This window comes from Bubalus bubalis, chromosome 12, assembly GCF_019923935.1.
Source record: "Bubalus bubalis isolate 160015118507 breed Murrah chromosome 12, NDDB_SH_1, whole genome shotgun sequence".
Classification (NCBI taxonomy): Eukaryota; Metazoa; Chordata; class Mammalia; order Artiodactyla; family Bovidae; genus Bubalus; species Bubalus bubalis.
The window spans coordinates 52,660,389-52,676,507 of NC_059168.1; positions in this window are offsets into that span (position 1 = coordinate 52,660,389).

Sequence of the window (16,119 nt, forward strand, 5' to 3'; positions counted from 1 at the left end):
AACAGACCACTTTTCTAGGTGTCGAATGGAATCTCTTCACTTCTCTTGCAGCCATTAAATGGGTAGTAAATGAACAATTATCTGAACTGACCATGTCTGAACATAGAAATGTTTGTTGCATGCAGACTGCTTTTGGGTGTGCCATCTCTCATATACATCCCTATGAGAGTCCCTTGGACTTTATGCATGTATTCAGGTCCTTCCATTGTCAGAGTCTTGTCACAGAAAGATGAATTCTGCTCCATTCTTCACTCACCTAACTGAAATCTATAGTCTCACTTAGATATTATCAGTTTCTAGATCTCAAAGTAATTATTCCCTATTTGTTCTTGATTATAGAAATATTATAGATGGAAACAATGCATTCCTTCTCAGATTCAAGGATTAGATGATTTCTTCCAGTCTCCATTGCCAAAGTCTTTGTCAAAACTACAAATTTGTTGATAAAACATTGTCCTTATCATTCTCATCATGCAGTTTCTCCTTAGGCCTGGATGAGTGACTGAATGAGAGTGTGAACGAACAAACACAGAACCTAACATGTGCCAAGTATTATGCTAGGCACTTTCATGGGTTAGAACATTTTGTGATTTCAGGGATATTTTCTTTTGTATAAGAGTTGTTCACACAGTGTTAAGTGTTTGCCAGTGTGATCCATGTTGCAAAATCCTTGATTTTATATTTCATTTAAATTAAAGAGGAAAAGAAATGGCTTATATTTTAAACAATGTGTTTCTGTATACTACTAACAGCTATAGCTGTAGTTAATAACAAAGCCTCTTGAAAAAGTCAAAGAAATATTTGATTTCTGATGCAACTTTAACAAAAATATTTAATTTAGAAATTTAAAAAATCTTATTTTTCTATTATCATTTTATATAATTAAAAGTAAATCTTTTGTAAAAGAAAGACATAAAAGTGTTTCTCTTAAGATTTGGTTTCAGATAGTTGATTCCTTAACTAAACTCTATTTCTGATCCTAGCCCTTCCCTCTCTTTGCTAGCTTACCTCCTACTCTTCCTGGAGTATACCCCACTGAGTTTTCTTATATATTTTGCCTAAAGTGGGGCAACATTCTGGCAGCTGTTAATATCTTAGATTTAGGCAGTCACACAACTTCTATTCATCTGATACTTATCTTTCTTCTTCTATGTTGTATAGCCTGTAAATTGAGTAGAGAAGATAGAGTATGAAACCTATTAAAGTTTGAAATGATTATTATATAAGTTATGTGTTAGTCTCTTAGTTGTGTTCGAACTTTTTTCAACCCCATGGACTGTAGCCTCTGCCATGGATTTCTTCAGGCAAGAATACAGTAATGGGTTAAATATGAATATTATATAACTATCTCTGAAATGTAGAGTAAATAGAGAGCAGTACAGCATAATGATTAAGCATGTGGCCTCTAGCACAAAGCCACTGGAGTTTAAATTTGATTTCAATCCCATCAGTCTCTTAACCCAGGATCAGATATTTTATACTAAATTTAATGAGATTAGCAAATAAGATCTTAAGAATAATAAATAATAATAGTAATAATATCACAGACATATTATATTTATGCATTCATTTTTTCACACAATATTTTCATCAATTACTGTTAAACTGTTTCAGAGGGTCCATGTTCAAGTATAGTCTCACCATTAGTTGACCAGTGAACATCAAGCAGAGGCCAATATTTTAAAATGGATCAGAATTTGATCAAAAAATATTGTCTATTCTTGTCTCAATTTATAGGAAATACAGAAAATATAAGGACTTGTTGAACTTTACCACATGGCTAAAGTCATTGAAATCCAACTTCAAACATATTCATATGACAATCCACTTTCCTCTAAAAAGAAATAATGAGTAAAGAAGACAGCAAGAGAAGAGAGAGAGAGAGAATTCTATACCCACAAACACTTCTTAAATCTACTACTAGAAGATAAGGTTTATCAATCAAAATAAGTACTGAGGTCACTTCAGTTGTGTCTGACTGTTTGAGACCCATGGACTACAGTCTGCCAGGCTCCTCTGCCCGTGGAATTCTCTAGGCAAGAACACCACAGCAGGTTGTCATGTCCTCCTCCAGGGCATCTTCCCAACCCTGTGACTTCCCAACCTGGCATCTCTTATGTCTCCTGCATTGCAGGCAGATTCTTTACCATCTGAGCAACGAGGGAAGCCCTATATGGAATAAACATATGTATGTACACTATAATGCTTTATATTTCAAATTTTAAGTTAACTCAGGAATAATTAACATTTCTCTATCTGGCTTATCAACTTTTATGAATATCATTTGACACCCTGTAAATAATGAACTTATAGTTCATTATACTGGAAATAGTATATATGTTGTGCAAAGTCACTTCAGTTGTGTCTGACTCTTTGTGACCCTATGAAATGTAGCCTGCCAGGTGCATCTGTCCTTGGGGATTCTCCAGGCAAGAATACTGGCGTAGGTAGCCTTTCCCTTCTCCAGAGGATCTTCCCAACTGAGGGATTGAACCCAGGTCTCCTGCATTACAGGCAGATTCTTTACCAGCTGAGCCACAAAGGAAGCAAAGGAATACTGGAGTGGGTACCCTATCCCTTCTCCACCAGATCTTCCTGATTCAGGAATCGAACTGGGTTCTCCTGCATTGCAGGAAGATTCTTTACAACTGAGCTATTTGGGAAGTCCCAATAGTATATATACATGTATGTATATACCATATAGGGACTTTCTGGTAGCTCAGACAGTGAAGAATCTGCCTGAAATGTAGGACAGCTCTACTTGATCCTTGGGTCAGGAAATTCCTTGGAGAAAGGAATGGCTACCCACTTCAGTATTCTTGCCTGGAGAATTCCATGAAAAGAGGAGCCTGGTGGGTTACAGTCCATGTAGCCACAAAGAGTCAGACGGGACTGAGTAACTAACATTATCACTCCACTTTCATATACTATGTTCTCATATATGTACTCATTTTCATGTATATATATATATATATATATACACATATACATGTATATATATGTATATATATATATATATATATACATCTTGCAGAAAAGGAACTATAGGAAAAAACCTAAATTCATATAATTGTAACATGAAACGTATCAATATATGCTAATTAATTTCACTCACTCATTTTAAAAATTCGTTTTCAGCAAGTCTCACAAATGAAGTTTCTACCACATGCGGTATATAAGATAAATATTTAAAACATGGTGAGTTAAAAAAAAAAAAAAACTTTCCAAGAATATAGAAGCAAAGAGAGGAGAGCAAGGCTGATTTTAAACATAATAGTTTAGCACCAAAGCAATGAATGTGAAAGAACACTTTTCATTAGAAAATCTACAGTACAAAATGTAGCTACAATTTTTATATATTCACACATGCAACAACCTACTACCTTTGTAAGCAAAAACTGTACCATAGGTAAGTAGACATCAAATCACATTAATGATAGAACAGATTAATACTGCAATCTCATTACAAGAGAGTTCAGAAGGACAATAAAAGACAATGGAAGAGGTAGAAAATATAGAAGCTAGATCATATAGATATATTGCAAACTCTATATGTACTACTTAAGTGCCCATGGTAAGATCACCAAATTTGATTATGTGTTATGTAACAAATAAAACATCAAGAATATCCATAACATATAAATATTACAAAGAACACTCCTGGACATAATGCAATAAAACTGGAAATTACTAATAAAAACAAAAGGGACAAAAGCCCTCCAACTGGAAATTGAAATTTTTTCTAAACTGTCCTTGAGTTAAAGAGAAAATATGAACTTAAATACCAGAATTGAAAAAAATAAAAAGCATAGTGGCAATAGAAATACTTCATATTAGAGTCTACAAGATATAGCTAAAGCAGTGTGCTTGCATGCTAAGTCACTTGTCATGTACGACTCTTTGCATCCCTATGGACTGTGGTTCACTAGGCTCTTCTGTCCATGGAATTCTCTAGGCAAGAATAATGAAGTGGGTTTCCATGCCCTCCTCTAATTAGCACTAAGCATTTTATCAGAATAAATGAAAGAATAAAAATAAATTACTTACATTTCCAGTTCAGGAAACTAGACCAAAAAAGTAAATAAAAAGAATATATACAAAAATAAATGATGAGAGAAAAGCAGAAATATACAAGATATACAGTATTTTAAAAGTGCAGGATGTTAATTAATTATACACATATTCTCTGTGATAAAGTAATGAACAATCTACTCACTACAGTGATAAAGTAAAAAGAAAAAAATAAGAAATTACAAATTGACATACAGTCCCAACACTTCATTGCAAATAGATGGAGATTTTATTTTCTTGGGTTCCAAAATCACTGTGGACAGTGACCCCAGCCATGAACCTAAAACACTCTTGGTCCTTGGAAGGAAAAGTATGACAAACCTGGATAGCAAATTAAAAGGTAGAGACATCACTTTGCCCACAAAGGTCTGTATAGTCAAAGCTATGATTTTTCTGTAGTCATGTACAGATGTGAGAGTTAGAACATAAAGAAGGATTAGTGCCAAAGAACTGATGCTTTCAAAATGTGGTCCTGGAGAAGACTCTTGAGTACCTTGGACAGCAAGGAGATCAAACCAGTCAATCCTGAAGGAAATCAACCCTCAATATTCCTAGGAAGGACTGATGCTAAAGCTGCAACTCTAATACTTTGGCCACCCGATGAGATGAGCTGACTCATTGGAAAAGATCTGGATGCTGGGAAAATTGAGGGTAGGAGGAGCCAGAGGTTAGGACGTGATCACCAACTCAATGGACATGAGTTTTAACAAATTCCAGGAGATAGTGAAGGAGAGGGAAGCCTGGTGTGCTGCAGTCCATGGGGTTGCAAGGAGTCAGACATGACTTAGCAACTGAAAAACAGTAAATGTACATGGTAAGAAATGAAAACAAACAACAGAAATAAAAGATATTTTTTAAAACCATAAGGCAAATTGACATACTTCTATGCAAAAAAATCTGGAAAGATAAATATGTATAATTGACAAGGTATATACAGATTTCCAAAATTGACCCCATTAGATTGATAAGTTTATACGGAACTATATATATATATATATATATATATATATATATATATATGAAAAGGAGTCTCCTTTGTTACAAGAAACACAAGCCCCAAAAGATGATGTCTACCAAACTTCCACGACTAGACAGTATGCTATCTAGTATAACATATAGATACTAGTATAGGAAGATATAGAGATAGATAGTATATATCCATAATATATAGATACTAGTATAAATTACTCCAGGGAATTGATAAAGAATGCATTTATTTATGTTCCAATACATATAGGAATGATAGTGTGGGTACTGATGAAGTCGGTTACCAACATGAACAAAACGGAGAAGAAAAATCATCCAGTATGTGCGGCGGCACAAAACAGAACTTAAACTGTGACAATGAACCTAACCATGTAGCGAGTAGACCCTTCATTACTTTTTCACAGAAAATATTAATATAATTAACTAACATACTGTGTTTTTAAAATACTATATATCTTGCAATTTATGTGTTCAGTAGGATTGAAAAAACACATAAATTATGAGAGCCATTTCTCAGATTTGGACAAAAATAAGTATGGATAAAAGAATGAAGCATCCTTCTAAATAAAATCTGTAGTTTTGTTTTGAAATCAGAGGTATCAGTATGAACTCATGGTTTTATATATTTATATATATATATATCTCAATATAAAGGTGTTTATGTGTGATTGGTATATATGAAGATATAGTAAAAATATATATTCCACCCTTGTCCATGGCAGGGTAGGATATAAGCAAGTGGTGAGCATACCTGCAGTTAGTTGGATCTTGGTTTCTGAACACCATTTCTCATTAAAAGAGACCAGAGCTCCTAGAAGAACTGGGGTTGGAAAAAAAAATGAGATGAACCTAAAATAACTTGTTGTGTCAGAAAGTAAAGAGATACTGAAAAATGGATGAGAGCAAGTCAAAACAATACAGAGAAAAAATCTGAAGATGTGCCAAATACTTAAAGCTGCAATGATTTGGCAATTAAATAATTAATGAACTGTTGGGCTAGAATCCTTAAAGTAAAATGAATATTCATAAGTCACTGCTGATACAAATAAATAATTGAATGAAAAACATAATAAAGGCAAAAGGGGAAGCGGTTTTTTATAGAAGAGTTTCAATTAATTATAAAAAAAAGTGAAGAAAACAATCTCCCCATTAAGCCAATAACACAGTTGATAATTTTTGCAGAAAAGATCATTATTTACTAATGAATGAAAAAAATAGTAGATAGGAACTTGAAGGTTTCAAAGTTATCTGTCCCCATGATATTTATTAATTCAAAAGGGAAAAATCCTTGAGAATTTGCTGGTGGTTCAGTGGTTAGGACTCTGCAGGGACTGGGGTTCAATCCTTGGTCAGAGAACTAAGAACCTGAAGGGTGCAGCAAAAAAATTCAGACAAAGGGGAGAAATTGTAATCTTACTGTGTATGGAACCAGGCAAACATCAACATAAGTGATGAAAGTTAACATCAGTCAAGTAATAAGACATATCCACATCATCACCTGTCTCTGACATGATTCTGAATCCCCAGACATGTAATATTTTGTTTTTTCCCAGAAAGGAAAGAATTAATAGTCACATACTTCCCTGGTGGCTCAGACGGTAAAGTGTCTTTCTGCAATGCGGGATACCCGTGTTCAAGCCCTGGGTTTGGAAGGAAATGGCAATCCACTCAATACTATTGCCTGGAAAATCCCATGAACAGAAGAGCCTGGTAAGCTACAGTCTATGGGGTCGCAAAGAGTCGGACACGACTGAGCTACTTCACTTTCACTTTCACAAATTAAGAAGTATGGGAAGGCCAGTCTAGACTGGAGTGGCAGCTAAACTTGTCCTCCAGCTCTACTATCCTCATCATGGGGCTTTTGGGCTCAAAGTACCTGTAGACATCACGTCTTCAATCAGAAGGAGAAACTAAAGGCCAAAATGTCCTACAAGTCTTGTTTTCCCAGAAGATCTTCCATCAGTGCTTGATTCTCTAACTGAAAATGCATCAGAATGATGAGTTATTGATATTTTCATGTAGACAAGTTACCCTCAACAAAGACAGGGTACCAAGAGCAGTCCTCAGAACCAAAGTATACACCCAAGCCATCTTCGTCCTCTGGAGACTGAAGCCAGTGACTGGACTGGTCACTTGCTCAGGTCTGGTATGTGTGAGATGGAAAGTGTTGGGGAAGGCATGGCCCCTTTTCCCCAGAACCTGCCCCTGTCCTTTGTCTTCACTGTGCCCACACTTAGTCATACTTTGGGCAATTTGGGTTGCAAGAGGGTGCTTTCTGGATACCATGTGAACATGCCTAGTGCCTTTAAAAAAGGAGAAAGTATCAAGTTCTCTTTGAAATTACTGGAAATTGGCTCCCTTTGGACTCGTCATCCATGTGTGGGGTATCACCCTGAAGATGAGTCCTGAGCACACCCACAGTGCACCCCATCTGGCAAGTGTGAATCATGGCAGCCTGACAGACCAGTTCACAGAGTAGGCAACCTATACGATCACCCAGCACAGCTGCAGCCCTTGGAAGACAAAACAAACTACATGAACAATTTGATGGAGCTGCAATTCAGTGGGAAATTTAAGCATGCATAACTCTTAGAATCTCATAGATCAAACAGAGGATTTGTGTAACACAATTATTTAAATGGTACAACACGTGTGAGTCTGTGCCCCTTCCTCTGCCTCAATACCAACTGCTTAGAGTAGCTGGCATTAACCATGTGCCAAGTGTATTTTGTTGGGGTCTTGTTTGTGCTAAGATACCAAAAGAAAAGTTGGATACAATTGGAATTAGCAGTTTTAAAGAGAAATCTGATCTTTACATCAGTGTCTCTTTTGCTGTCTCGTACACAGGGTTATTGTTACCATCTTTCTAAATTCCATATATATGTGTTAGTATACTGTATTGGTGTTTCTCTTTCTGGCTTACTTCACTCTGTATAATAGGCTCCAGTTTCATCCACCTCATTAGAACTGATTCAAATGTATTCTTTTTAATGGCTGAGTAATACTCCATTGTGTATATGTACCACTGCTTTCTTATCCATTCATCTGCTGATGGGCATCTAGGTTGCTTCCATGTCCTGGCTATTATGGACTCTGTGGGAGAGGGAGAGGGTGGGGAAATTTGGGAGAATGGCATTGAAACATGTATAATATCATGTATGAAATGAGTCGCCAGTCCAGGTTTGATGCACGATACTGGATGCTTGGGGCCGGTGCACTGGGACAACCCAGAGGGAGGGTATGGGGAGGGAGGAGGGAAGAGGGTTCAGGATGTGGAACACAGGTATACCTGTGGCAGATTCATTTCAATATTTGGCAAAACTAATACAATATTGTAAAGTTTAAAAATAAATAAATAAATAAAAGTTAAGGCCCCCCAAAAAAATAAATAAATAAAGAGAAATCTGTTAAATGAATAGAGAAGAATGGAAATGCAGAGGGAAAGGAAAGAAGAAACACTAAGTGAAAGAGTACTTGAATAAGGCATTTAAGAAATGTCAAATATGAATTTATAGATTGTCTAACTCTGGAGTTTTTTAATTCAAATTCCTCCTCCTATTCCTCTAGCAAATTGACAAAGTCTTCTAAGTCTTGGGCTTCCCTGGTGGATCAGATGGTAAAGCGTCTGCCTGCAATGTGGGAGACCTGGGTTCAATCCCTGGGTAGGAAAGATCCCTGGAGAAAGAAATGGCAACCCACTCCAATATTCTTGCCTAGAAAATTTCGTGGATTGAGGAGCCTGGTGGGCTAAGTCCACGGGGCCGCAAAGAGTCGGACATGACTGAGCGACTTCCCTTTCGCTTTCGCTTTCTATGTCTTACTACTTAACTGAGTACTTTCTTTTTTTTCCCCCCTTTATTTTATTTATTTATTATTATTATTATTTTTTTTTTTACTTTACAATATTGTACTGGTTTTGCCATACGTCAACATGAATCCACCATGGGTGTACATGTGTTCCCCATTCTGAACCCTCCTCTCACATCCCTCCCCATAAATGATACACAAGATACTTGACCTAAGTATCCCATAAGATAATAAATTTTGTGCAAATTTTAGAAGTCCAAAGAAGTATAGGGGCTTCTTTAGACCATAGAATTAAGATGTGGAAAAGACTTACCTAGACTCTATGGGACAAGAAAATAGCAGATGACCTTCTTTTTCCACATATAGTTAAAAGTTTATATATATAAATGCACACTTGCACTTATGTATGCATGTGATTGGTGTCTGTGTGTGTGTGATTACATGTATAAATGAACGTATGGCTGTGGACCATTAACATTTCAATGACGAGAATGCTTACCCTTGTCAAACACCCATCAGACCTGTGGAAATAAATGAGGATCACCCAGATGGGGACAAACAAAACTATTTTTTTTTTCCAAAATTAGAGATGGAAGAAAGCTTATTAGTGAAAAGAGAGAGGGCTTTGGATAAATATTATTTTATTGGACACTGTTGGCATGGGAAAATTGAAGGTGGGCTAGCTATTTAGTTAGAGAAACACTTTTGGCTTTGTCTGGCTGATAGTAGTTGAAAGTGTGAAAGGGGCTGCAAAATTATAAAAGCTGTTAGTTTTTGATCAAGTTTTGGCTATTTTTGATGATCATTATAAAAATTGTTGGTCAGGGTTCTATTTATTTTTACTATGACATGGCCATGTTTAAGTGTATATTCAGTCATTCAAATTGTTAAAAAAAAAAGTCTATACACTTTGAATGGATGAAATGTAGACTAAAGTCTATGCATTATGTATTAATAAAATAATATATACATGAATACAGAAAAGTAAACAATAGACATATAACTCCTAAAAATATTAAATACACACAAATGCCTTTGATATTATTCACCCAACAGAACAAAAAAGATAATTGGTATAATAATTAATACAAATATTTAACTCAAAAATAAAGTAAAAAATGCCATACCTATTTTAAAAATGAATTTAATGCTCAATTATAAAAGATGATATACAATCTCAGAGAAAGGAGAAATTGATATAAATGAACTCATAAATAAATACATAAAATAGCAAAATAACAGCAGCATATGGGTAAAATAAAACTATTCTGATTTTTAATAAATTAATAATATATATTCATTGCAACACTAACCAAGAATAACAGAATAAATTAAAATAAACATATTCAGGAGGAAGGTGACTATAAAAATACTATTACATTCCAGTGGATATTGAATAAAAATGCAATTGCTATTGAGTAAATAATTACAATGTATGGAAGAAGCACAAACTGGAATCAAGATTGCTGGGAGAAATATGAATAACCTCAGATATGCAGATGACACCACCCTTATGGCAGAAAGTGAAGAGGAATTAAGAAGCCTCTTGATGAAAGTCAAAGAGGAGAGTGAAAAATTTGTCTTAAATGACACATTCAGAAAACTGAGATCATGGCATCTGGTCCCATCACTTCATGGGAAATAGATGGGGAAACAGTGGAAACAGTGTCAGACTTTATTTTTGGGGGCTCCAAAATCACTGAAGATGGTGATTGCTCCATGAAATTAAAAGACACTTACTCCCTGGAAGGAAAGTTATGACCGACCTAGAGAGCATATTATTTTTTTGTTTTGTTTTGTTTTTATATTTTATATTATATTATATTATTTTTTTTTATTTTTTAGCTTTACAATATTGTATTGGTTTTGCCATATATCAAAATGAATCCGCCACAGGTAGAGAGTATATTAAAATGCAGAGACATTACTTTGCCAACAAAGGTCCATCTAGTCAAGGCTTTTCTAGTCATGGTTTTTCTAGTAGTCATTTATGGATGTGAGAGTTGGACTGTGAAGAAAGCTGAGGGCCAAAGAATTGATGCTTTTGAACTATGGTATTGGAGAAAACTCTTGAGAGTCCCTTGGATTGCAAGGAGATCCAACCAGTCCATTCTAAAGGAGATCAGTCCCGGGATTTTTTTGGAAGGACTGATGCTAAAGCTGAAACTCCAGTACTTTGGCCACTTCATGAGAAAAGTTGACTCAGTGGAAAAGACTCTGATGCTGGGAGGGATTGAGGGAAGAAGGAGAATGGGACGACAGAGGATGAGATGGCTGGATGGCATGACTGACTCTATGGACGTGAGTTTGAGTGAACTCCAGGAGTTGGTGATGTACAGGGAGGTCTGGCATGCTGCAATTCATGGGGTCACAAAGAGTCGGACACGACTGAGTGACTGAACTGAACTGAACTGATGAAAAAAGTATCCATGTGAAAATCACTTTTCAGAGAAAAATATTAATACCCAAATTAAAAATATAAATCTTCCAATGATTAATAAACATGGAAAGCAAGAAGTGTTGAAATTATAACCTTTAAAATTGCCCCTGGCTACATGGATTAATTTTTAAGAACTGTGGATGAATTCAGTTAAGAGAAGAATTATAATATTATTCAGTATGTATTTTATAATAGAAACATTGTTTTAAATTTTTGACATAATTATATTAGTATGACATAGCCTAACACCAAACATGTTAACAAATATAGATGCACACAGATGTATGCAAATACACAAAAAATCTATAGACCAAGATTGGCAAACTACAGCCAGAGAACCTGTCCAAATTTTTTCTTGTTTTAATAAATCAGGTCTTCTTGAAAAGTGGTCACACCTATTCACCTGAAATGGCTGTTGGCAGTTGACTACTTGCATCTCAGATTTCTGGAGTAGAAAAGACTAAAGTATTTATTATTTGGTCTTTTTTGATTAAAAAAAATGTAGATTTCTGCTATATACTAATCTCTCATGGAATCGGATATATAAGTACAATCAAGTAATATATCAATACAATACAATTCACATTACATTAAAAATGAAATGATTCTGATCAAATAAAATTAATTATATGAATGCAAAGATATTTAAATATTTCACTATTTGAAGATGAGACATAATTGTATCTTTCCCTTCCGTCTTTGCTATAGAAAGATTCATTTTAATAGTGGTTTTGTGGATTGACATAGTTGTTCTGACTTGACCCAGAATTAAGTTATTCTGTCTAATCTGCAACCCTCTTACACCTCATTCCCACAACCACTACATCACCTCCACCATTCTACTAGGGATGAAGTTTACACAGATAAACTCAGCTGGTGCAGAAACAGTATATTTGCTTGAGAATAAAGTTCTTCAAAAGAGACTAAATAAGAGGCTCACTCATTCATGCCCAGGACTTTCTCCCAGTTTTTGAAATCTTATAATTTAATATCTTTCAGTTGCATAAAACTGAAGAATCTAGGGATGAGAAAGTTCCTACTTACAAAGCAGGATAAAATGACTAGCATAAAAGAATGGTTCCTCTTTGTGTAACAATAAAATGATATACTATTCAGCCTTTAGAAGGGAGGAAATCCTGTCACATGCTTCAACATGAATGAATCTAGAGGACATTATGCTAAGTGAAATAAGCCAACTACCAAAGGACAAATATGGTATGATTCTACTAATAAAGTATCCAAGAAGTCGAACTCAGAGAAACAGAAACTAAAACAGTGGTTGTCAGTGGCTATGGGAATGGGGACGTGGGGAAATGATCGTTCAGTTCAGTCGCTCAGACGTGTCTGACTCTTTGTGACCCCATGAAACGCAGCACGCCAGGCCTCCCTGTCCATCACCAACTCCCAGAGTTCACCCAGACTCACGTCCATCGAGTCAGTGATGCCATCCAGCCATCTCATCCTCTGTCGTCCCCTTCTCCTCCTGCCCCCAATCCCTCCCAGCATTAGAGTATTTTTCACTGAGTCAACTCTTTGCATGAGGTGGCCAAAGTACTGGAGATTCAGCTTTAGCATCATTCCTCCCAAAGAAATCCTAGGACTGATTTCCTTCAGAATGGACTGGTTGGATCTCCTTGCAATCCAAGGGACTCTCAAGAGTCTTCTCCAACACCACAGTTCAAAGGCATCAATTCTTTGGCACTCAGCCTTCTTCACAGTCCAACTCTCACATCCATACATGACCACAGGAACAACCATAGCCTTGACTAGATGGACCTTTGTTGGCAAAGTAATGTCTCTGCTTTTGAATTTGCTGTCTAGGTTGGCCATAACCTTCCTTCAAAGGAATAAGCGTCTTTTAATTTCATGGCTGCCCTCACCATCTGCCGTGATTTTGGAGCCCAGAAAAATAAAGTCTGACACTGTTTCCCCATCTATTTCCCATGAAGTAATGGGACCAGATGCCATGATCTTCATTTTCTGAATGTTGAGCTTTAAGCCAACTTTTTCACTCTCCACTTTCACTTTCATCAAGAGGCTTTTTAGTTCCTCTTCACTTTCTGCCATAAGGGTGGTGTCATCGCATATCTGAGCTTATTGATATTTCTCCCATAAATCTTGATTCCACCTTGTGTTTCTTCCAGCAGTGTTTCTCATGATGTACTCTGCATATAAGTTAAATAAGCAGGGTGACAACATACAGCCTTGATGTAGTCTTTTTCCTATTTGGACCCAGTATGTTGTTCCATGTCCAGTTCTAACTGTTGCTTCCTGAACTGCATACAAATTTCTCAAGAGGCAGATCAAGTGGTCTGGTATTCCTATCTCTCAGAATTTTCCACAGTTTATTGTGATCCACACTGTCAAAGGCTTTGGCATAGTCAATAAAGCAGAAATAGATGTTTTTCTGGAACTCTCTTGCTTTTTCCATGAACCAGTGGATGTTGGCAATTTGATCTCTGGTTCCTCTGCCTTTTCTAAAACCAGCTTGAACATCAGGAAGTTCACGGTTCACATATTGCTGAAGTCTGGCTTGGAGAATTTTAAGCATTACTTTACCAGCATGAGATGAGTGCAATTGTGTGGTAGTTTGAGCATTCTTTGGCATTGCCTTTCTTTGGGATTGGAATGGAAACTGACTTTTTCCAGTCCTGTGGCCACTGCTGAGTTTTCCAAATTTTCTGGCATACTGAGTGCAGCACTTTCACAGCATCATCTTTCAGGAGTTGAAATAGTTCAACTGGAATTCCATCACCTCCACTAGCTTTGTTCACAGTGATGCTTTCTAAGGCCCACTTGACTTCACATTCCAGGATGTCTGGCTCTAGTGATCACACCATCATGATTATCTGGGTTGTGAAGATCTTCTTTGTACAGTTCTTCTGTGTATTCTTGCCACCTCTTCTTAATGTCTTCTGCTTCTGTTAGGTCCATATCATTTCTGTCCTTTATCGAGCCCATCCTTGCATGAAATGTTCCCTTGGTATCTCTAATTTTCTTGAAGAGATCTCTAGTCTTTCCCATTCTGTTGTTTTCCTCTATTTCTTTGCATTGATCACTGAAGAAGGCTTTCTTATCTCTTCTTGCTATTCTTTGGAACTCTGCATTCAGATGCTTATATCTTTCCTTTGCTGCTTTGCTTTTCGCTTCTCTTCTTTTCACAGCTATTTGTAAGGCCTCCCCAGACAGCCATTTTGCTTTTTTGCATTTCTTTTCCATGGGGATGGTCTTGATCCCTGTCTCCTGTACAATGTCATGAACCTCATTCCATAGTTCATCAGGCACTCTATCTATCAGATCTAGGCCCTTAAATCTATTTCTTACTTCCACTGTATAATCATAAGGGATTTGATTTAGGTCATACCTGTATGGTCTAGTGGTTTTCCCTACTTTCTTCAATTTAAGTCTGAATTTGGCAATAAGGAGTTCATGATCTGAGCCACAGTTGGCTCCTGGTCTTGTTTTTGATCATTAATGGTTATTAAGACTGAGTTTTACAAGATGAGAACAGTTCTGGAGGTTGCAAAACAGTGTGAATATCCTTAGCATTACTGAAATAATACACTTAAAAATCATTAAGATGGGAAATTTTATATAGTGTGCTTTATTACAATTTTTTAAAACAAGGGATAATAAACAATCCTCAAAAAAAGAAGTATACAATGCAATTATATTTAATATTTTTAAAAGGTATTCTGAATACGTCAGTCAAGGACAAATAAAGTTAATGAAAATTTAGCACACATTCTTAAATTAAAAAGTATTTTTTAATAATGTATAAAAAATAAAAGTAAAATCAGCAAATATTAACTAGTAAAATCTGTAAACATTAACTGCAACATTCTTGAGTAGTATTTAGCAGAATATGTTTTAGGGACAAGACAAAAAAAACAACAATCCATGAAGACCAAATTTAAATGTATTCTTTTTCTCAAGTAAGTTTTAAAAAGACTCTAAACTGTGTGTAGTGCTATGGATTTCCAATGTACTTTAGTATTTTGAAAGCTTTGCCATGTTTAAGTCATATATTCATTAAATGTTGTTTTTTTTTTAATTCTCATATACTTTTATTTTTTAAATTATTATTATTATTATTATTTTTTACTTTACAATATTGTATTGGTTTTGCCATACATCAACATGAATCCTCCACGGGTGTACACATGTTCCCAGTCCTGAACCTCCCTCCCACCTCCCTCCCTGTACCATCCCTCTGGGTCATCCCAGTACACCAGCCACTCAGAAATTCCCATACATATTTGAACAAGATGTATTTTCATTCACTATTCATTATCCTACTGTTGAAATGCTGAAAAAAAAAAAAAACAACAGTTTTTAAAGGAAAGCATTTATCTTTGATTAATAAAAAGCACATTGCATATAAGTATGTGTCTGCTCAGTCCCTCAGTCCTGTTGGACTCTTTGCGACCCCAGGAACTGTAGCACCCCCTGGCCTCATTTGTCTACGGGATTTTGTAGGCAGGAATATTGGAACAGATTGTCATTTTCTTCTCCGGGGATCTTCTTGACTCTCTGTGATCAAATCCATGTCTCTTGTATCTCCTGCATTGGCAGGCAGATTCTTTACCAGTGTACCACTTGGAAAGATATATATGAATATACCACTGTATATAAAGAAACAAAATAAAGTAACATATTAACACTTTAAGTAAAAATGTGAAGGACCTCTGAAAAAATCTGCATATTTCTTAAGATATGCCCTGAGAGAATACTTAATATAAAGTTGAAATATTCCATTTTCACAGATAGGAATATGTTATATTAAATCTGTCAATAGTGTCCAAGTTCATCCA